The 23,128-nt window shown below is 45.5% G+C and overlaps 1 long non-coding RNA gene across 2 annotated transcripts in view; it reads left to right on the plus strand.

Moving 5' to 3' along the window:
* LOC146037086 (uncharacterized) overlaps positions 1 to 16,872 on the plus strand; it is a 46,108-nt gene extending 29,236 nt beyond the window's left edge. Inside the window, exons 3-4 of one of the 2 annotated variants that reach the window (XR_014460984.1) lie at positions 4,909 to 5,159; positions 13,620 to 16,872. This is a non-coding gene — a long non-coding RNA (uncharacterized LOC146037086). Of the gene's footprint in view, positions 1 to 4,908; positions 6,402 to 13,619 lie in introns of those variants that run through there. The other variant, XR_014460983.1, reaches the window with a different exon arrangement.
* Positions 16,873 to 23,128: the final 6,256 nt, after the last annotated feature.

Below are 23,128 nucleotides of genomic sequence, written 5' to 3' on the forward strand. Positions count from 1 at the left end.
TGTCGACTGTGTTGACATTCAGAAAAAACTGTGAAAAACCCCATGTCAACCTTTTGAGTGTCGACCTAGACATTGTCGAACTAATGACATGTCAAACTAACAACCTTTCGCCCTATAACCATGTCGACCTTTTCCTATGTCGACCTAGACCCGTGTCAACATTTTCCCATGTCGACCTAATGGTGTCGACCTAATGACTGTCCACTATCATGCTGTAGACCAAATGATCCCAACCCCTAACAGCGGGATTAATTGTATTAAATGACAATGATCATAGTGTATAAATCCCTGCAGTCTATTGCAAACCTAACAGACCAGAGAGGATAGAATTGTATCTATCTGCCATAAGAACGAGAGTGTGACATTGTATCCAAATAATAGAGCAGTCTGTTTTAAAAAATGGTTGCATAGGAGACAACACAGAAACACCAGCAAGTATAGCAGTGTTTAATAATTTGCTGAGAATAAAACCTAATTAAGAGAAATCAGGTGTGTAACATATATTAAGAATAAATGAACAAACATCAATAATATTCCCATACATAAAACCACAAGAAAAACAATACATGAAATCTATGAAACGTGTTTAATTGACGCATCCACGTCTTGGTTTTAACCACATTTTCTTATCTTTTTGTTGCACATCTATACTATTGTCTTATGAAGAGGGTGTAAATAGTACACCTCTTTTTTTAAGGATGTCTTGAATAAAAGTTACATTTTAAGAACATCAGTCGGACGTCAAGCATAAATATCTTCAGGAGTGCGCCCTCAATATCTCTAGTATCCTTGCTTCTCCAATATAAGCATATCCCTGTCCACCTCCCTGAAGCAGAGACGGGCAGGGTTTGCATCCCCCGCCACACGGTAACTGGGACACGTGTGCGTGTGGGAAGCTTGCCCGTCCCAGTCAGATGTGCTGCCTGTACTTTTTGAACTAGATAGCATTGCACCCTGTATGGGCATCTTTAGGCTAAAAATGTTTCATACTGAGAAAGTTAAAATGATTGATTCTCCAGAGCTTAGTGGTTCAAGAAAATTTGGCAAACACTGCTTGTATAAGAAAGAACGCAAGCGTACCGAAGTGTGGGGTACGATCAGCCTGTTATCACACCGGCCAAATAAGTCATGGGTTACGCACAGACTGCACACAAGAAAACTCATTTGCTGTGGAGTAGCTTGCGTATTTTCACAACCTTTTCATAGGCTCGCACTGAGCAGGATTTCACTCTGGCTGGGCGGTGACCAAGGCTCTGCAATTTAGTAACCCAGCGATCAATTCTGAAAAATCCCCAAAATACTGTGCGCACCAGTAATATATGGGTAATATAAGTGACCAGCATTCCATAAATGTTCTGCAGGAAAGGTGCTTTAATTTACACAGGACACAACAGCGGGAATTCGTCAATTTTTGTTTGAATTTATATTCGACTGTCGGGAAAAAAAATCACTACGCATGAAAAACACACATATCAGGGAACTGAAAATGCGGACATTTCACTTAAGTCAAGTCAAACCTGCACTGGCAGAAAAACTGACTGAAAACAACCATATTGAATTGTTAAGTTTGGATTTTTAGGATAAATTAGGAAAATATTGGAGCATCGCTCGCCAATCTTTCCATTACATCATGGTTCTTCACCAGACTTTACATTCAATGTATTGATAGAATCAATCCAAAAATCACAATGATGCGGCAGCGACAAACTTACTGGATTTTGGGCATTTCCCACTCCACTACGCATGTGCCTGCCTTTATGGAGAAATTGTAATGGCAACCAATATACAAAAATATTAACTGCAAGACAGATTCATATTATTTTCACAATTTTCTGTATTAAGTACAAAGATTGCAATTCTGTAATGATTTAAAAAGCTACATTTAGCGCCACTGATTGGTAACCTCGGTACTTGTGTAGCTTCACGGCGCCACTAGATCGCATGCGATTTACTATCCATTTCATTACCCCACTATCCAGTAGGGCATGGAGTGGATTCTATATAGTGTGGCGAGCACAGCGAGCCACCGAGCCCGAAGCGTGGCGAGCGGACACGGATGTTGTTTCAGAGCGACTCACGATATCGCATGGCATTTGCATGCAACAAGCGGGACTCCACTATAAGTATCTATCTATCTATCTATCTATATATATATATATATATATATATATCTATATCTCTTATATATTTGGCTACATCTGTCACTCAAAGTGTGTGAGTGTGTGTATAACGCTGGGTGGAGCCTCTGACTCACATGACAGAGAACCAGCCTAGTGAGCCCACAGTGCCAGACACCCTCTGCCTCCCCATGCTGCCCAGCACTGCTACTTCACAGCCACTAGGTGAGCGCCGCCCGCCGCACACCACCTCCCCTGCGCCCCCTCCCCCGATTCGCGGCAAAAACACCCCCCCTCCCCCGTGACCCCCCACTCCCGCGTTTTGCGGCAAACACCCCCCCGTGACCCCGCCTCCCGCGATGCGCGTCAAAAACACCCCCGACCCACCCTCCCGCGATTCGCGGCAAAAACACCCCCCGCGACCCCCCTTCCCACAATTCGTGGCAAAAAGAACCCCCTGTGACCACATTTACATGTGTTGACCTTTCTGTGTTGATTTTTTCTTGTGGCGATTCGCGTCACACCCCCACCCCCCTTCCCGCAACCCCCACTCCCGCAATTCACGGCACACACACACCCCCCACGCGACCCCCCTCCCGCGATTCTCGGCACCCCACCCCGTGACCCCCCCTCCCATGATTTGCTGCACACCCCCCACGACCCCCCTCCCACGATTCGCCGCAACCCCCACCCCCGCAACCCCCCTCCCGCGATTTGCGGCAACCCGCCACCCCCCCTCCCGCGATTCTCTGCAAACCCTCCCCTCCCGCGATTCACAGCAAAAAAAAAACCCAGCCCCACAACCCCCTCCCGCAATTCGTGGCACCCCCCGCGACTCGCGGACACCCAAGTTGCAATACAGGGCATCTTTCATACAATTCTAACCATATTTCTCATATACAAACTTTCACAAATTAAGGGGGCACAGCCCCTTACGACGGTGTGAAGAGCGCCCGTAGGGCGCGATGAATCACCTAGTATATATATATATATATATATAGAGAGAGACAGAGACAGAGAGATAGATACTTATAGTGGAGTCCTGCTTGTTCCTATGATTCTCCGGTTGTGTAATAGTCCCCACAGATTTGGTCCATTGGAATTTGGAAAGTAACAGCTTCGGTGTCCATAAACCTGGCTTGGTGTTAATACTGCTGTGAAGTGATTGATCCCAAATAAGGTTTCTCAGCACCCTAGGCAAGACTTCAACATATTTCCCCAACCAACCTCACACTACTACCAATGCCCACTTTCCGGTCCCTTCAGTGAACGCGTGCAGGTGGCATCTTAGACGTTCCGCAGCTGCCACCTGCATTTAGTAAAACAAGGATGTTTTCCACATAGAACTTGTGATAGGCAGACACTGACCCTAGGTAACTGCCTATTGATGGAGGCAGCCCCTGAGTACTAGATATATAAAATTTCATTAAGGTTTAGTAGGAGAGAAATAAAATAAATCAATGGAAACTTGCTGCATTCTAGAATTCCTACAATAGTTTCTATCCATGTTCAGGCACAAACCAGCACTGCAGATAATCACGTTCTTGGTGAAGGTATAAAATCTGCAATTTGCTTTTCTCTCAAATTATTTCAGATAGAACTTCTAAAGTTTGCCGAATGATGGACAGTTGGGTAAAGTGTGTGGGGCTCTGTACAGCAACGAAGGAACCTGTGACTTAGGTCTTCCATGTGTTCCTTCACACTACACATGCTTCTCTAATAGAACAGAATAGAACAGTAACTTACTTTGCGAGTTAATGCTGCAGCCTGACAAGACAGGATGGGAGGAGGGGTTGTAATAGGAAGATGGATGCACTCTTCCATCATACAATTATCACACCTCCGCTACTGTGATCTCACCCATTATCAGATGAAGTTACTGACAAAGAGGGAAAAGGTTCATACACATCAGCAGAAAGCTCCAGCACATTGCAGGTGCCTGAATCATAACTTTTATCTGTGGGTAATGGACAACAGATATTTTACCCAAGGGAGTCAGACTTACTAGTGGTGTGGCCCATAGGTCATTATTGATGCCGATCTTTATTTAACCTTATTAAAAGCCAGTAAGCAGCTGAACTGGCTGACAAAACGCCAGGAAGACAATTAATACATATTGTAGGTACTGTATTATTTTTTTCGTACCACTATACAAGTCACTAGTTAAGAGCTTTGATATGGGGAATACCAATATATCATATTCATAGGAGAGCGGTTGAGTTTTCATAAATTAAAAAGTTAGGGGTTAAAGTCAGGGGAATGGGCTGGAACTGAGTCCACCACCTCTATTGGTAGGGGGAACTGAGTTCCTCCTCTACCACAGCCCTGAACAGTAATTCCAACAGAAAAGCCTGTCCCAGCGGCTTTTTCTTCTGGCACGGCGTATGTGATGTCATGCCATCACCACCGCTGAAGTGAATAAGAGCTACTAAGAGGAGCAGGCTCTGTGCTTGCTGAAGACAGGGTGCGAGGGGGCTGGAGGTACTCAGAGGAGGGGTAGCTGCTGGAGGGACAGAGGGCATGGAGCTGCTGAGGGACATGGACAGTGAGCTACTGGAGTGACAGATATGTAAAAACAGCATTACCGCCACACACCCAGTCGCCGCAAGGTTGGATGCATGCACCCAGCAAACATTCTTTAATTACTAGTCAATATAAAACATGGCATATTTCACATTTCTTATAAACATACGGATAAATAAATTTAGAATTGCTACAGTGAAATGTCATTCCCCATTTCTCAATTTTTTTTTTGGCCATGTTCTCTCCATCAATGATACCTTTCATTTAGAGGTCGGACGCGTAAAGTCACAATTACAGCTGCATTCTCCGGGACATCTTCCAGCTGATCCATGACGGCACAAGGCTTTTCTTGGCCTCAACGTTTGTTTCTGGAAAACGACAACGATGGGATAAGTATCCTTAGTTCCTCCGCTGCTGAAGCGGGGAGCAGGAATTCTGCACCCAGTCCCACTGGTGGGTTCTTCAAGATATAGAGGGATGCGCCACTGTAGGTCGAGTCACTAGGTCAACACTGAAAAGGTAAACATGGGGTTTTTCATGTTTTTCTTTTTAAAGGTGGTTTTTCATATTTTAGTATCCAAGTGGGAATATAATAGTGCCCGAAGCATGGCGAGTGAAGCAAGCCGTACAAGGGGACGCAGTATGCCATGTCCGTGCCATTTCAACAGACAGCAAAAAAAACTCGACAACCTTTTCAATGTCGACTTAATGCTTGTGTCGACCTACTGACCATGTCATCCTTTTAATTTGTCAATCTGAAATCTGTTGACTCTATGGGAATGATCCTATTAACCCCGAAGGGTGCGAGTTGCCGTTTGGGGTGCCGTTTTCACGCTGAAAATGGCACCCGAATTCACTTAAATTTGCTCGCACCCCTATGGAGGTGCAAGCACTTTTCAGTGCCGTAAAGTGTGCCCGGTCTCGTGGCGATTCACACTCAGCGAATCATCCGCACACATTGGGGTTAATAGGATTGACCCCTATGACCCATACCCATATATATCAAGGGTACCACATAGGACACTATTTTGTTACCACTCCCTGAAGAGTTATCCTTTTTGTAATATTTAAAAAAGTATAGGGTTCCATTAATTATGCACCATCACATACGATTTATACATATCTCAGCTGAAAATGAATCACTTAATTGATAAATTTTTCCCCACAAAACATCCAGGACTTTTTTTCCCCTTAAAAGCTTAAACAGTAACAAGCTACATCTAGGGGGTGTTTTGCACCCCCCCCCCCCCCCCCCATGGTCCATATAGCCCAATAACAAAATAAACTGGTTTCTGGGGAAAACCCAGCAGCTCCAGACCCTCTGCAGAGACTAACTGGGGGTCCACACCAGGAGGCCCCGCCTCCTCCCCACATTTTATTTCGGTACTTGTTTCCTAGCACGGCCACAATCGCGGGCATCGGGTGTAATTTTTAGTGGTCTGCGATGCCCCCGATTTCCCATTGAAATGCATTGAAAAAAGTCAAAATCAGGTCGGTCGCATCGCAGGCGGCTAAAAAAGGCTTAAATGGTCCAGACGCGATGCCCCCGATTTCCCATAGGGAACAATGTTAAATGCCTCAATTTACCCAAATCATCATAGGGAACAATGGTAAATGGGCCAGAAACCCCCAAAAACACCCCTGAACAGTGAAATGGCCCCCCAAAATTAGTTTACGCCACCCCACGATCAACGTGAACCCGAAGCGTGGCGAGCGCAGCGAGCCCGCGAGGGGCGGCGGTACGCGTCCTCCGACCTTTTCATACCCCCACTATCCACGTCGGCGTGGAGTTGAGAATAGAATAGGGTGGCGAGCGCAGCGAGCCACCGCGCCCGAAGCGTGGCAAGCGGACGCGGATACCTTCACAGGTAAACGCGGGCTTCACAGGTATCCGCGTCCCCTCGCGGGGCTCGCTGCGCTCGCCACACTTCGGGCTCGGTGGCTCGCTGCGCTAGCCACACTATTCTATTCTCAACTCCACGCCGATATGGATAGTGGGGGTATGAAAAGGTCGGAGGACGCGTACCGCCGCCCCTCGCGGCCTCGCTGCGCTCGCCACGCTTCGGGTTCACGTTGATCGTGGGGTGGCGTAAACTAATTTTGGGGGGCCATTTCACTGTTCAGGGGTGTTTTTGGGGGGTTCTGGACCATTTACCATTGTTCCCTATGATGATTTGGGTAAATTGAGGCATTTAACATTGTTCCCTATGGGAAATCTCGGGCATCGCGTCGGTACCATCGCACACGATTTTTTTAGTGCATGCGATGCCCGCGATGCCCCCGATTTTTACTAACGATGCCCACGATCATGATCGGTGTGGCCGTGCTAGGAAACAAGTACCTTTATTTCTTTATAGCACAGCCACGCACACTACACTCTCCCACACTGGGTAGCTGTATAAGTTGGTGCACCACTGGCTCCAGGGATATATTGTCGGCAGCTTCGTACCACGCCTCACTCCCGACTAGAAAGATAACTGTAACTATATATTAAAAACTGCAGGGGGCTACTCCTCCCAGATCTACAAATGTACCAATATGCATGCATCCTGAACCAGATCCCAGAGGGAATAAAAAGAGGAGAGGAGAGACCATGGGTGAAGGTGGAAGAAGGAATCATGAAAGAGCTAGAGATAAAAGACCTTATATGGATGCCACCAAATATGAGAACATTACCTAAAAACAGCCCTAGATCAATTAAAGATACTTTTAAAGTTTGGGACATATTCTTGAATATGCAAAAAAAAACTAAAATACTGTTCAACTATATAGAAATCCAAACAGTTATGAAACTGATCCCAGACCTCAAACTAGATACGTGGATAGCTAGAGGAATAAAAACGCTAGAAAACATAATGGGAGAACAGGGACTAAACTCATTCGAACAGCTACAACAAAAATATGGGATACCGACAGCAGATTTTTTTAAATACCTTCAAATAAGAAGCTGGGTAAATAAATATCAAATGAGAAAAGATGAAGCGAATCAGTTTCCCAACAATGTAATTAATAGAATGAGGGGAGGACAACAGATAGGGGGAATCACCTTCTGGTATAACAACTTGATAAATAGCACGATAGAAGAGAAGACGATAGGACAGCTTAAATGGGAAAGAGATCTAGGCCTAGAGATAGGAGAAGAGCAATGGGAGAAGACATTTTCAACAGTCCATAAAATGACTAGATCAGTATCACATATAGAAAGATACATGAAACTATTGAACAGGTCCTATTATACCCCAGAGCGAATAAGCAAAATGTGCCCGGCCCAAATAAACATCTGCTGGAGATGTGGAGAAGGGAGTGCAGATCTAATGCATATTTTCTGGAAATGCAATAAAGTAAAAGAAATATGGAGGGATATAGAAAGACTGGTTACACAGGTAACAGGAGAGGAGGTGGTCTTAACACCCGAGAGGGTACTGCTCCACGTTAGTTTAAAACCTACGAAGCAAACAAACGCATACTTCCTAAACCAAGTCTTCTTGGCGACAAAAACAGCAATAGCCCAATACTGGAGACAGGATAGATTACCTCCTATATCAATGATAAAGGCGAAGATAAATTATGCCTTCAGAATGGAGCTAAACGAGGTTATAGAAAATATAAAACTAAGTAAAAAATGGGAGGTTTGGAAACAAAAAAAAGGAAGCAAACCATACAACCCCCTAGAAAGATATTAAACTCTGAACCGGCGTGGCATAACTATAAAGTATGTAAGCAAGTAGAGAGAATGCTAGATAATAGTTAGGTGAGAGATAACTTTATCTAGGTATAAAAGGTGAATGTAAGATTAAATGTTTTATGTGTTATGTGAGAGATAACGATGTCCTTTGTCAATATATTGTATGTCTTTTGTTGTATTGTGCAGATATGTAAAGAAACCACCATATCTGATGTATTTTGCTAAAAAAAAAAATATATGTATAATAAAGATTAAAAAAAAAAAAAAAAAACTGCAGGGGGATTGCTTGCTGGTCCACATTGCAGTTGCACGCTCTGTAGCTAAGCCACTGCATACAGATGTCTAATACTGTAACCCAGCGGTTCCCAAACTGGACGCCATGGATTGGAGACCCAAAACCAAGTCAAATTATTTACGGTCAATGTAAAAGGCAAAAACAGTTCTGGTGGCCACCAACAAAATACATGAGCCAAACCAAAGCAGAACCCCCTCTACCACCACATAACTGTACCTAAAGGTGGTAGCCCAATTTGTATAATGAATCATTTTCTAAAATGTATCAGTAGCAGTTTGTTGGCTAAAGGGTGCTGTGAAAAATATCCAGATTCACTAAGGGGTGGTGATTACAAATTTGGAAGCCACTGCTGTAAACCTATTGATAGTAGTTCAGTGGGTTACTAAATCCCCTTTGGCCAGAATACTACGTAAGGTTATGTTGTAAACATAGAAACATAGAATGTGACGGCAGATAAGAACCACTTGGCCGATCTAGACTGACCCTTTTTTAAACATGTTACCTCAAACCATATTTGATCCTTATTTTTTTTGTAAGGATAACAATATGCCTATCCCAAGCATGTTTAAATTGTACTACTGTATTTGCCTCTACCACCTCTGATGGGAGGCTATTCCACTTATCTACTACTCTTTCTGTGAAGTAATTCTTCCTCACATTTCCCCTGAATCTTCCTCCCTCTAGTGTCAGTGCATGTCCTCGTGTTCTGCTGCTCCTCTTCCTGTGACTAATATCTTCCACCTGTAACTTCCTCCCTCTAGTGTCAGGGCATGTCCTCGTGTTCTGTTGCTCCTCTTCCCGTGAAGAATGTCTCCCACCTGTACCTTCCTCCCTCTAGTGTCAGTGCATGTCCTCGTGTTCTGCTGCTCCTCTTCCCGTGAAGAATGTCTCCCACCTGTACCTTCCTCCCTCTAGTGTCAGTGCATGTCTTCGTGTTCTGCTGCTCCTCTTCCTGTGAAGAATGTCTCCCACCTGTACCTTTCTCCCCCTAGTGTCAGTGCATGTCCTCGTGTTCTGCTGCTCCTCTTCCCGTGAAGAATGTCTCCCACCTGTACCTTCCTCCCTCTAGTGTCAGTGCATGTCTTCGTGTTCTGCTGCTCCTCTTCCCGTGAAGAATGTCTCCCACCTGTACCTTCCTCCCCCTAGTGTCAGTGCATGTCCTCGTGTTCTGCTGCTCCTCTTCCTGTGTAGAATGTCTCCCACCTGCACCTTCCTCCCTCTAGTGTCAGTGCATGTCCTCGTGTTCTGCTTCTCCTCTTCCTGTGAAGAATGTCTCCCACCTGCCCCTTCCTCCCTCTAGTGTCAGTGCATGTCCTCGTGTTCTGCTGCTCCTCTTCCTGTGAAGAATGTCTCCCACCTGTACCTTCCTCCCTCTAGTGTCAGTGCATGTCCTCGTGTTCTGCTGCTCCTCTTCCTGTGAAGAATGTCTCCCACCTGTACCTTCCTCCCTCTAGTTTCAGTGCATGTCCTTGTGTTCTGCTGCTCCTCTTCCTGTGAAGAATGTCTCCCACCTGTACCTTCCTCCCTCTAGTGTCAGTGCATGTCCTCGTGTTCTGCTGCTCCTCTTCCCGTCAAGAATGTCTCCCACCTGCACCTTCCTCCCTCTAGTGTCAGTGCATGTCCTCGTGTTCTGTTGCTCCTCTTCCTGTGAAGAATGTCTCCCACCTGTACCTTCCTCCCTCGAGTGCCAGTACATGTCCTCGTGTTCTGCTGCTCCTCTTCCTGTGAAGAATGTCTCCCACCTGTACCTTCCTCCCTCTAGTGTCAGTGCATGTCCTCGTGTTCTGCTGCTCCTCTTCCCGTCAAGAATGTCTCCCACCTGCACCTTCCTCCCTCTAGTGTCAGTGCATGTCCTCGTGTTCTGTTGCTCCTCTTCCTGTGAAGAATGTCTCCCACCTGTACCTTCCTCCCTCGAGTGCCAGTACATGTCCTCGTGTTCTGCTGCTCCTCTTCCTGTGAAGAATGTCTCCCACCTGCACCTTCCTCCCTCTAGTGTCAGTGCATGTCCTCGTGTTCTGTTACTCCTCTTCCTGTGAAGAATGTCTCCCACCTGTACCTTGGTAATATGATACATGATATATGTGAAAGTTTCTATCATGTTTCTATCATGTCCCCCCTTTCCCTTCTCTGCTCTAAACTATACATATTATTAAGATCTTTTAGTCTTTCCTGGTACGTTTTGTGATGTAGGCCATGCACCATATTAGTTTCCCTTCTTTGTACAGTCTCTAATGTATTTATATCCTTCTGGAGATATGGCCTCCAGAACTGAACACAGTACTCTAGATGAGGTTGTACCAATGACCTATACAGTGGCATTATTACTTATTTCTTTCTTTCTACTGCTGATACTGCTGATATTGTACATTTCAAAAATTCTTAAAGATGACACTGGGTTTATGTATGAGGCAGATAAGGCTAAAATAAGTGTAATGCACTCCCAGAGCGCCAATACATATAACAGCAATGTACAGTCAAACACTGTAGGTAGCGGATTCGTATACAAAATACATCACAGGAGCAGCTGTGTTCCCTCTGCCTTCTCCCCTCTTTGCTGCTGTCCTTTTGTCACTTTTAATAGATTTCTTGGGGAGAGGATTGATTGTGTTGGCATACAACATGTGGGCTGAAGCCTTGGAACGCTGAAGGCAGTGTTCAAGGTGCTCTGAGTGTTATCACCTAGGGAGGAACCTCAGCGCAGGGCCAATAACGGAAGCTTCTTCCTCTAATTATAGTCCAGCATGCTCCTTGCCACATGCCAGCTCAGGGCAATTCCTTTGCAAACCTCTTTCTGTGGCGACACGCTAGACATGTCTATCTTGCTACAGAAATGACTGCTACATGCTAGCTCTACAATCCCACAGCCCCCTGTGATAGTCAGGAGCCTGGGAAATTAGGATTGCACCAGAGCCCTCTGTGGGATACAGAGTTAGAAATACACCGTTCCTTTAACCTTCTTCTATTCCCACAGATCCAGCAGAGATGTATTGAGGAATCTTACTTAACATCTGCCCCCAGGCAGATTATGTTTAAAAAAACAAGAAAAAAAACAAACACCAAATCTACCATCTCACGCTATAAAAACAATTAAAATACTTCTACACTATAGCAATTCATTCCTTGAATGAGAAATTTAAAAACGCTCAGCGTGATCCAATTTACCATAGAAAAAGCGGATCTCAAACATTTCCCCACATCACAACATCATATAGAGAGCAGTTTGTTTTTTTATCAAATGCTTTAAAATATATATATATTTCCCAATGTCTGCCGATATTTCCAACAGTCGGATATATCGATACACACCTATTCAATGCGGCCGTTTATGGACAAATTGAAGCCCATGTAGATTTGACTTTTTTTTAAAGTCAAATCTTCATAGACAAAAACATGGCCGTTTGACAATTTTTGGCCATTTTCGGCCATTCCATGGGCTTTCTGTCTGCCAGAATGTTTCTGACAGTCGGAAGATTGAATACCGTCAGTCGAATTAGCCAATATGGAATACCCCCCCCCCCCCCATAAATCTACTATAATATCCATGTCAAACATTTCTACACAATTTTCTTTTTACACCTACACACATAGGCGTGCGCACATTGAGTGGTAAGGGTGCACAGGCACCCCCTAATGCTGTGCCCCCACCCACACTTATTGCTGCTAATAATACCAGCAATACCTTTTACCAAAGACTTTTGCTTTTTAGACCTGTATTCCATTAAAATAAGCGGCCATCAATCCATTATGTGTTTTTTGCATTATTAATTGTATTACACCATTGTCATATCACTACATAACTGCGTCACCCATATCACTACATATCTGTGTCATCCAGATATGATTTTGACTTTATTTGCATGTACTGTTACACAGAGTAATTAGAAGATTAAACTGAAATAGGCAGGATTATGGTGTGGCTGAGAGATGTTTTATATTGTAGTGAGTGCACGCCTGATTGGCGGTGTTAGACAGACCCAATAGCGGTGTTAGACATGCCCAATAGGTGGTGCTAGGCACACCGCTTTGACAGTGCACCCCCTAATAAAATGTGCTGCGCACGCCTATGCCTACACAATTGTTTACATACCATCTGAGATCAGTTTTAGGGCCTATTCTTGAGGTGAGTTATCGCCCCAAGGGGCCGTGAGTTATTGGTGGGCTGTATAGAAGTATCTCAGATATATACCGCTTGGTGGAAGAAGGAGGAAGATCTAATTGTATTCCCAATCGGGTGCAGGGAGCCAACAGAGAGGCCAATGTGCTCAGAGATAGTGAGTAGGTGGAAACGGCCAAGTGTAGTGGTTGTCCAGATGTAGGTTGTACCAAAGATATCCAGTCTGTATAACCTACATCTTCTGGACAACCACTACACTTGGCCGTTTCCACCTACTCACTATCTCTGAGCACATTGGCCTCTCTGTTGGCTCCCTGCACCCGATTGGGAATACAATTAGATCTTCCTCCTTCTTCCACCAAGCCGTATATATCTGAGAACATCAGTGCTGTACCATAATTCCACTGGAATCAATTCCTCGAGCGACGTCGGGTAAATATTAGCCCAGATTGGGCATTGAAATTGCTCCACAAGTGCTGATTGGCATATCTTCCATACACCTACAGTGAAAAAAACTATACCACATGGCCGTATACAACTGAGGACACAATTGCTGCAGCACGATCCCAAGGGATTCAAGTCCTCGAGCAGCATTGGGTAACAAACAGCCCACACAAGTCATATAACTGTTTGAAGCTGTATGATTGCCATACCATCTATATATTTGCATGTGAAGTGGGACAGTTACTAATTCACAAAATCTACCTTATTCCGATCCAGTCTTTCCAGTCCAGATTAATTTTTCAGTGGTCTAATATTTATGCACCTCAATTTTGATAATTTGTATTGTTAGTGATTTATGTGTTATGTGTATTTCTGTTTTTTAATGCTGATATTAAAACTGTAAAAATCTTTTTTTTTCCCCTGTATTATTGTTCATTATAGAAACAGCGCTGGATAAAATTCTCAATTTTTTGGAAATATTCTAATATTCAAGGCAAAACATGTTTTGAAAAAGACCCAAGCTGTAGATGTAAATGAGTGCGTCTCCAGAGGTTCTCCAGCTGTATCATAGCCGACTTCTCCAACTTGATCAGGAGGACTTCATCGGGCTGCATTTCCCCTCCTACACCCATTGTTTTCATATATACACAACCCTGCCCACCTTCTATTATGACACAATCTAACAGTACTACATCAAAGGGTGCCCTGCACGGAAAACAATACACACAATAAGAATTACGGTACAAGAAAAAGTGACTGAACCACCCTTTAAACTGCTGCCGATTACACCTCCCTACCTAGAGCTAGCCAGCTCGTACACACTCTAAATGTTCCCGTTATCTACTTGGGGACTGGAGAGGTGACAACCGCACATCCTGTCCACCTCTTACCCCAACCGTCCACGGGAAACTCCTTGCTATGGGGGAATCACAATACTGCCCCCCCCACACACACACACACACACACACACCTATACACCTGCAGGCCTTCCTCTGCCACCTCCTGGCGACATCTGGTGTCAGCCACTGGGGCCGAGTATGGTGCGGCGAGCATTAATTAGCTCACCCGGACATTTCCTATTGGCTGCTGATTCGGTAGCCGTGATTGGCTCCTGAATCTGAATGGTGCCAGCTTTTGAACACAGCTGGCAGAGTTTTCCATTGGAGGCCAAAAAGGCACCAATTTCAAACAGCCGTCCAACCATTACGGGATGTGTTTGAATCAGTAACTGCAATCCCGTACGCAGTCCTCTGGCGTCTTACGTCCTGCAGCCACGCTGTGTGACTATAGGGCTATTCAGAACTTCAATAATCAACTATTCTGCAACATTGCTGCATCTCTGAATCATAGTTCCCTCCCCTCCTGCATTCTGCAGGAGACTCCCTGAAATAGCAGCAATCTCCCTCTCTCCCTCATTAGTCTAGCAATCTCCCTCATGTCACCTAGCCCACATTACACTGTTACATCATAGTTACCCCCCCCTGCATTCTGCAGGAGACTCCCTGAAATAGCAGCAATCTCCCTCTCTCCCTCATTAGTCTAGCAATCTCCCTCATGTCACCTAGCCCACATTACACTGTTACACCATAGTTACCTCCCCTCTTGCATTCTGCAGGAGACTCCCTGACATAGCAGCAATCTCCCTCTCTCCCTCATTAGTCTAGTAATCTCCCTCATGTCACCTAGCCCACATTACACTGTTACACCATAGTAACCTCCCCTCCTGCATTCTGCAGGAGACTCCCTGACATAGCAGCAATCTCCCTCTCTCCCTCATTAGTCTAGTAATCTCCCTCATGTCACCTAGCCCACATTACACTGTTACATCATAGTTACCTCCCCTCCTGCATTCTGCAGGAGACTCCCTGACATAGCAGCAATCTCCCTCTCTCCCTCATTAGTCTAGCAATCTCCCTCATGTTACCTAGCCCACATTACACTGTTACACCATAGTAACCTCCCCTCCTGCATTCTGCAGGAGACTCCCTGACATAGCAGCAATCTCCCTCTCTCCCTCATTAGTCTAGTAATCTCCCTCATGTCACCTAGCCCCCATTACACTGTTACATCATAGTTACCTCCCCTCCTGCATTCTGCAGGAGACTCCCTGAAATAGCAGCAATCTCCCTCCCTCCCTCATTAGTCTAGCAATCTCCCTCATGTCACCTAGCCCACATTACACTGTTACACCATAGTAACCTCCCCTCCTGCATTCTGCAGGAGACTCCCTGACATAGCAGGAATCTCCCTCTCTCCCTCATTAGTCTAGCAATCTCCCTCATGTCACCTAGCCCACATTACACTGTTACACCATAGTAACCTCCCCTCCTGCATTCTGCAGGAGACTCCCTGACATAGCAGCAATCTCCCTCTCTCCCTCATTAGTCTAGCAATCTCCCTCATGTCACCTAGCCCACATTACACTGTTACATCATAGTTACCCCCCCCCCTGCATTCTGCAGGAGACTCCCTGAAATAGCAGCAATCTCCCTCTCTCCCTCATTAGTCTAGCAATCTCCCTCATGTTACCTAGCCCACATTACACTGTTACACCATAGTAACCTCCCCTCCTGCATTCTGCAGGAGACTCCCTGACATAGCAGCAATCTCCCTCTCTCCCTCATTAGTCTAGTAATCTCCCTCATGTCACCTAGCCCACATTACACTGTTACATCATAGTTACCTCCCCTCCTGCATTCTGCAGGAGACTCCCTGACATAGCAGCAATCTCCCTCTCTCCCTCATTAGTCTAGCAATCTCCCTCATGTTACCTAGCCCACATTACACTGTTACACCATAGTAACCTCCCCTCCTGCATTCTGCAGGAGACTCCCTGACATAGCAGCAATCTCCCTCTCTCCCTCATTAGTCTAGTAATCTCCCTCATGTCACCTAGCCCACATTACACTGTTACATCATAGTTACCTCCCCTCCTGCATTCTGCAGGAGACTCCCTGAAATAGCAGCAATCTCCCTCCCTCCCTCATTAGTCTAGCAATCTCCCTCATGTCACCTAGCCCACATTACACTGTTACACCATAGTAACCTCCCCTCCTGCATTCTGCAGGAGACTCCCTGACATAGCAGGAATCTCCCTCTCTCCCTCATTAGTCTAGCAATCTCCCTCATGTCACCTAGCCCACATTACACTGTTACACCATAGTAACCTCCCCTCCTGCATTCTGCAGGAGACTCCCTGACATAGCAGCAATCTCCCGCTATGCCTCATTAATCTAGCAATCTCCCTCATGTCACCTAGCCCACATTACACTGTTACATTTTGGAGAAAAAAGGAATGAGAGATAGATACATTTACATTGAATCATCTGCACCATTTCCCAGCACTTTACCAAGTATAGTATCTCTTACTAACTGCTTTGGGGCTCATCTACATTTGTATATAAGTCATTTTAAAAGATTCCTCTCAGATATAGCAGCACACACCCACGCTTCTAGGTGCCACATTCACAATCTCTATTCACAATCTCTCCATATATGGAACTAGCCACACCCTTTGGGTGGAGCATGACACGACCCCTCAATGGGGTGCTTTGCAAAATTCTACTACCATAGAATATTGGGTTTGGTTCGAAGATGGCGCTGATACTACAGCAGTGCAGCCCAAGACCTTCACCACAGGCCTTAAAACAGTGTAGATACAATAGTAGGGGTTAGTGCATATGGGCCCTTAAGTGATAAATCATTTAGATATAATTGTACATACAAACTGGAAATCCGACTGTCTGTCTGCGGTTTGGTAGAATATGATATCAAGAACATCCGGTAACAACCTGGTGTCTAAGGAACTTTTACCACAGTCGGTGGTTATATGCTTTTAGGTACTTGTTTCCTAGCACGGCCACACCGATTTGCATTGGGGTGATCGTGTCGGAAAAATCGCGTCGGTCGCATCGCATGCGACCAAATCGCATGCGATGCGACCGACGCAATCGACCCGATTTTTACATTGAATCAATTGTGAATAGGGTCCCTGGGACCCTATTTTACATTGGATTCAATGTAAAGTATTCCCCAGGCCCCCAATTTTACCCCCTCAACGCCACCCCACGATTGACGCCAACCCGAAGCGTGGCGAGCGCAGCAAGCCCACGAGGGGCGGCGGTGCGCGTCCTCCGACCTTTTCATACCCCTACTATCCACGTCGGCATGGAGTTGAGAATATAAAGTGTGGCGAGCGCAGCGAGCCACCGAGCCCGAAGCGTGGCGAGGGGACGCGTATACCTGTGAAGTTATACGCGTCCCCTCGCGGGGCTCGCTGCGCTCGCCACGCTGCGGGCTCGGTGGCTCGCTGCACTCACCACACTTTATATTCTCAACTCCACGCCGACGTGGATAGTAGGGGTATGAAAAGGTCGGAGGACGCACACCGCCGCCCCTCGCGGGCTCGCTGCGCTCACCGCGCTTCGGGTTGGCGTCAATCGTGGGGTGACGACGGGGCCATATACAATGTGAAATGGGTCATATTGGCCCATTTCACATTGTTTTCTATGTGAGATGGACTTAATCAAGTCCATCTCATCTTGTGCCATTATAATGGCACAAGACCGACGCGATGCTCCCGATTTCAATGTTAAAAATATTTTAACATTGAAGCCTATGGCAAAATCGCGGGCATCGCGTCGGGGGCCATGTTAATGATCGCGACCGACGCGATGCCCCCGATTTTGCCTTTGCCGGCAAAATGGACCTGATTTCAAAGGAAATCGGGTCCATCGCGGGCATCGTGTACCTTAACTTTAAGGTACAGGATGCCCGTGATTGTGGCCGTTCTAGGAAACAAGTACCGCTTTTTATCCTGTTTGTTTGTAAGTGTCCTGTGAGACCAATAAATTGTTATATTTTTTTTTAACTTATTGCACATGTTTTGCCATGGTTTGTGTCTTATCAGGTTAAATTCTTGATATCATATTCTACCAAACCGCAGACTGACAGTCGGATTTTCAGTTTGTATGTACAATTATATCTAAATGATTTATCACTTAAGCGCCCATATGCACTAACCCTTACTATTGTAAAATTCTACTACCATCTATAATCTCTCTGAAACTAGTTTTCAAAAGTAGGCAAGTATGCTTTGAATGCAGTCGCTGAGATTTGCAAATCTCAATTCAAATCCAGGCGTAATTTGTACATGTTCGTACAGACGCTACGTATAATTCTGTAGCTGCGAATCTCTGAAACAGGCCCTGCTTTACGTGCTACTTTGTCACTCACTACAAAAAGTTTCATTGATATCTGTAGAAGTTCAGAAAAAGTAGGTCACATGCCCTGTAGAAAATATGGACACCTACTTACCAGCTGCCAAATAAACCGTGTGTCCTTGAATGTGTGTACCGTCCTTTATTCAGTGATGTAAGAGCCATGACACACAGTACACAAAAGTGGCTTAACAATAGCTGGATTCTTGAAATGCAATTTGCAGTCTCTACAGAAGGATCAATGTGAGGTTTCTGCGATATGTCATTGAAAATAGACAAGATGCATTTAGGATTCTTATTCACATGCCTGGGTTATGTGCAATGCAAAGGTGATAATGCAATGTGGATAACGTGTTACAGGAGTGCTATGGAATAGCTGGAATTATTAGAGGGAAATGTGACGTGTTAATGACTTGATTTCTGAATAGGAAAATTGCAATGGCTTTTTGTAGTGGTTAATAAGGAGCAAGAACTACTTCTGCATGTTTGGGAATAGCTCAATATCAAAAGGACAATTAAAGGAGATTACGGTATATTCTGCTTATACCTCTAACCTAAAATTCATAATAGATATTGATAGCTGTTCTATAGATCTGAAGGAATGACTTTCACCCATCCATGTATGTATTGAAATGTTCAGAAGACAGGGTCAGATCCACTAAGCTTCAAGAGTGATAAAATGGAGAGTGATAAACAGCCAGCCAATCAGCTCTTACCTGTCATGTCACAGACGGTGTTTGAAAAATGTCAGGCAGGAGTTGATTGGTTGGTTGTTTATCACTCTCCATTTTATCACTTTTGAAGCTTAGTGCAACTTTAAGGGGGGTACTCAATCCCGGGTCCCAATGGCCGTGACCCTGGCCTGTTATTGGGAGTCACACCTACTGCCAGTGAGTCCCCGATGGCTATGTTTGGCAGTGGTTGGCGTGACTTCCTTATTTGTATTCTGGATTGTGCCGGGGCCCCACCTCTGGCTCAAGTCCATAAAGCAATTGCAAGGAGAAAGATCTGGTGCTTATTTGGAGTGCTTATTCCAGATTTGTTTTACATTTGAAGTATACATTTCTAAAGACATAAACATAGCACAGTTTTCATTTGAGTATAAATATAAGTGGCACCTAGTATTGTTGCGGTCCAAATGAAATGTCCAATTCTGAAACAATCCCTCTCCCTCATGGGGTGTCCGATAAAGAAAAGCTCTTCTTTGCAAAATAAGTTAATAACGCCAACCGGAGCTAAAAGTGCAAGCCCTTTGTTTCTTGGTTTCCTTGCAGTACACGTTTGTGAGCTTCCCAAATAGTCATCTTAGAGACCACTGGGGTAGAATTATGGAGGCATCACTTCCTCTGGGGAATGGAGTCTATTGGTCCTGAGGGGCTGCAGCAGGAAGGTGTTTCTGGAGCTCATGGGGTCTTAAGTGACATGCCGGTTTGCCCCGCCCCCGCCAGCACACTTTGTTTGTGGAAGGTTAGGGGTGGACACAACTGTCCTATATTACAAAAAAACTATTTAAAAAATTGGACTCAATAAGAAAAAAAAAATTGGCCAGAGAACCAAAACAAAAACACTATGGCAGCCGACAGGCCCACATGTATGCTGACATGGATGGTGAAGTAAGAACAAGTAAATTTTTGAAAAACAATTCACTAAAAACTCAAGATGACCCTTTGGCATGTGACTTTTTGCTTGTGTTGATCTTTTGTCAATGAATACCTAGTGCAGGTCAACATTTTTGAACGTGTGGACCTATTGCCTGTTGATCAATAGTGGTCAGCCTATTGGCTGTCCACCTAGACAGTGTCGACATATCGACCAGATAGCCCGGGCATGGCCCCCATGGGACCTACTTGGCCTAGGCAGGTGCCTTGTGGGAAATCCAGGCATGTATAGAGGCAACTCAAAAGACTCCCGAGCATTTGAGGCAGGTCACACTGGGGGTACTGGCTGGCCGAGGGCTGAAGAATAACAGTGCAAAGCAGAGCTCCCCAGCTTGAGTGGGTTGCTACTATGGGTAAGTAGAGCAGGTGCGAGGGACCGAACAAAAAGGGGTCATTCAAGATGGTACAAGAGGGCCCAAGGGGAACGCCATTCCTGGTGGAGGAAAGCATCATAGCTCGGAGTGGCTTCAACACCCAGGCACCGTGAGGATTGGAAATGGGTCTATGATCAATTAAACCAGTTCTGATGTGGAGCTCTAACAATGAGGGGTCATTCAGGTGCGGTTGTTTTTCCTGCTCCTTGAAATAATTTGCCTCATGTAATTGCAATTATATAAACGCCTTGTTACCCCCCCCCCCCACCCCCCAAACGCTGACTTCCTGCCAATCACTTTGCAGTGCAAAAACATCTATATGCATACAATAACCACTTTGCACCTGTATGACCTCTAATGAGCGTCCTCCGTCTTTGGCCCTTGGGACACTCCCCAAAATGTCTTATTGTTTTACATATTCTCAACAGATACTACACGCCACCCGGAAACACTATACTTGCGGGGACACAGTAACCCCCTGCACCCAGCTAGCCCTCTACTATTGAGGCAATAACCCGGATACTGTTCAGGTCTCACCCAATGAGCTGCGTCTCAGACTGGGTTACTATGACTACCACATAAGACACAGGAAGTGTCAGACAAATATACAGTTTGCACGTTTTTTTCTAATTACCTAATTCTCTCAACCACTCTTTTTAATAAACAGCCATTGTGCAATTTCAAATGTATATGCCTCCAACACTATTTGCCTCCTCCTCTAGCGTTGTTTTATATGCTTTTTAGGTACTCTTTACTTAGAAGGGCGATTTTGATCGTGGGCATCGTTAGTAAAAAATCTCGGGCATCTCGGGCATTGAATGCACTAAAAAATCGGGTGCGATCAACCGACGAGATGCCCGAGATTTCCCATAGGGAACAATGTTAAATGTCTCAATTGACCCAATTTTCCTGTTCAATGCCTCAATTGACCCGATTTTTCCATAGGAAACAATGTTAAATGGGCCACAGAGGCCAAATAGGCACCCTGAAGTGTATAATGGCCACCCGAATTGTTAACGCCACCCCACAATCAACGTCAACCCGATGCGTGGCGAGCGGCAGCGGTACGCGTCCTACGACCTTTTCATACCCCCACTATCCACGTCGGCGTGGAGTTGAGAATAGAAAGTGTGGCGAGCGCAGCGAGCCACCGAGCCCGAAGCGTGGCGAGCGCAGCGAGCCCCGCGAGGGTACGCGGACAGCTGTGAAGCCCGCGAGGGGACGCGGATACCTGTGAAGGTATCCGCGTCCCCTCGCGGGGCTCGCTGCGCTCGCCACGCTTCGGGCTCGGTGGCTCGCTGCGCTCGCCACACTTTCTATTCTCAACTCCACGCCGACGTGGATAGTGGGGGTATGAAAAGGTCGTAGGACGTGTACCGCCGCCCCTCGCGGGCTCGCTGCGCTCGCCACGCTTCGGGTTGACGTTGATCGTGGGGTGGCGTTAACAATTCGGGTGGCCATTATTCACTTCAGGGTGCCTATTAGGCCTCTGTGGCCCATTTAACATTGTTTCCTATGGAAAAATTGGGTCAATTGAGGCATTGAACAGGAAAATCGGGTCAATTGAGACATTTAACATTGTTCCCTATGGGAAATCTCAGGCATCTCGTCTGTCGCATCGCACCTGATTTTTTAGTGCATTCAATGCCCGAGATGGCCGAGATGGGCGCCCTTCTAAGTAAAGAGTACCGCTTTTTACAGATTGGTTGATCTAACTTGTTTGGTCACATGACCCATGTGATAGGGTATTTAAGCCAGAATGCACCATGTGTCAGTTATCCTTTGATAAAGCTGCCTGGAGCAGCGAAACCGGTCATGATTTCTGCCTCACCCACCCCACCACTCACCTAGGTGAACCACTCTGAGGAAATTATCCCATTTACAGCCTGGAAGTTTTACCACCAGCTTCACTGGCTCCCCACTCTGAGGAAACGATCTCATTTTTTGTCCGGAAGTCCCACACCAGCTTCACTGGCCACCCGCTTATTCCATTGGATTACAAATATCTCTGCACCAATAGTAGAGGTTGAGGACACCACGCCTACAACATCTGGCGACAGGAGTTGGTGATTCGTGCCATCTTGGGCCACTCCTGGCATCTACATCTCTGTGCCCTCCCTCCAAATTGCAGCTTGGAGACCGTACCAACACCATCTTTTGGACATTCCGGATCATCCCCACCACCAAGTGGGCGCTACCTGTGCACATCCTCTGGACATTTGGGACTTCCAGGGTCTTCCCCACATGTGGTTCGGTGTGGTGAGATGATATTTTTATCGTTTACATTTATCATTGTCCATTGTTTTTAGCCTTATTCTGGCTTTATATTTTAGAAATTGTATTAAATTGTGATAGACCTAACCAATCTTCTATTTTTCACTTTTTATTGCTCAACATTGCATATCAACAGTATTCCAATTAGCGCTACCCAACCCCTTCTTTTTGTCTTTTTGTCTACCATTTTGTACAGGACTAACTACCCTGTCCCGGGGCAGCTGCTTAGAAAAACTACTCAGTCAGGCGCACCTGTTCCTGAATCACCTAGTCTGATCCAGGTTCACCCCTCTTTTTTTCCATTGTTTTACATATTCTCAGTCAATTTACTGACAGATGACAAGAACTCCAAATGCCATGACAGAATGTTGGAGCCTTTAGGATACCAATAATTGCCAATGCTCCATTTAAAAACAACATTGTAG

Source organism: Crinia signifera, chromosome 9, assembly GCF_055691185.1.
Source record: "Crinia signifera chromosome 9, ASM5569118v1, whole genome shotgun sequence".
Classification (NCBI taxonomy): Eukaryota; Metazoa; Chordata; class Amphibia; order Anura; family Myobatrachidae; genus Crinia; species Crinia signifera.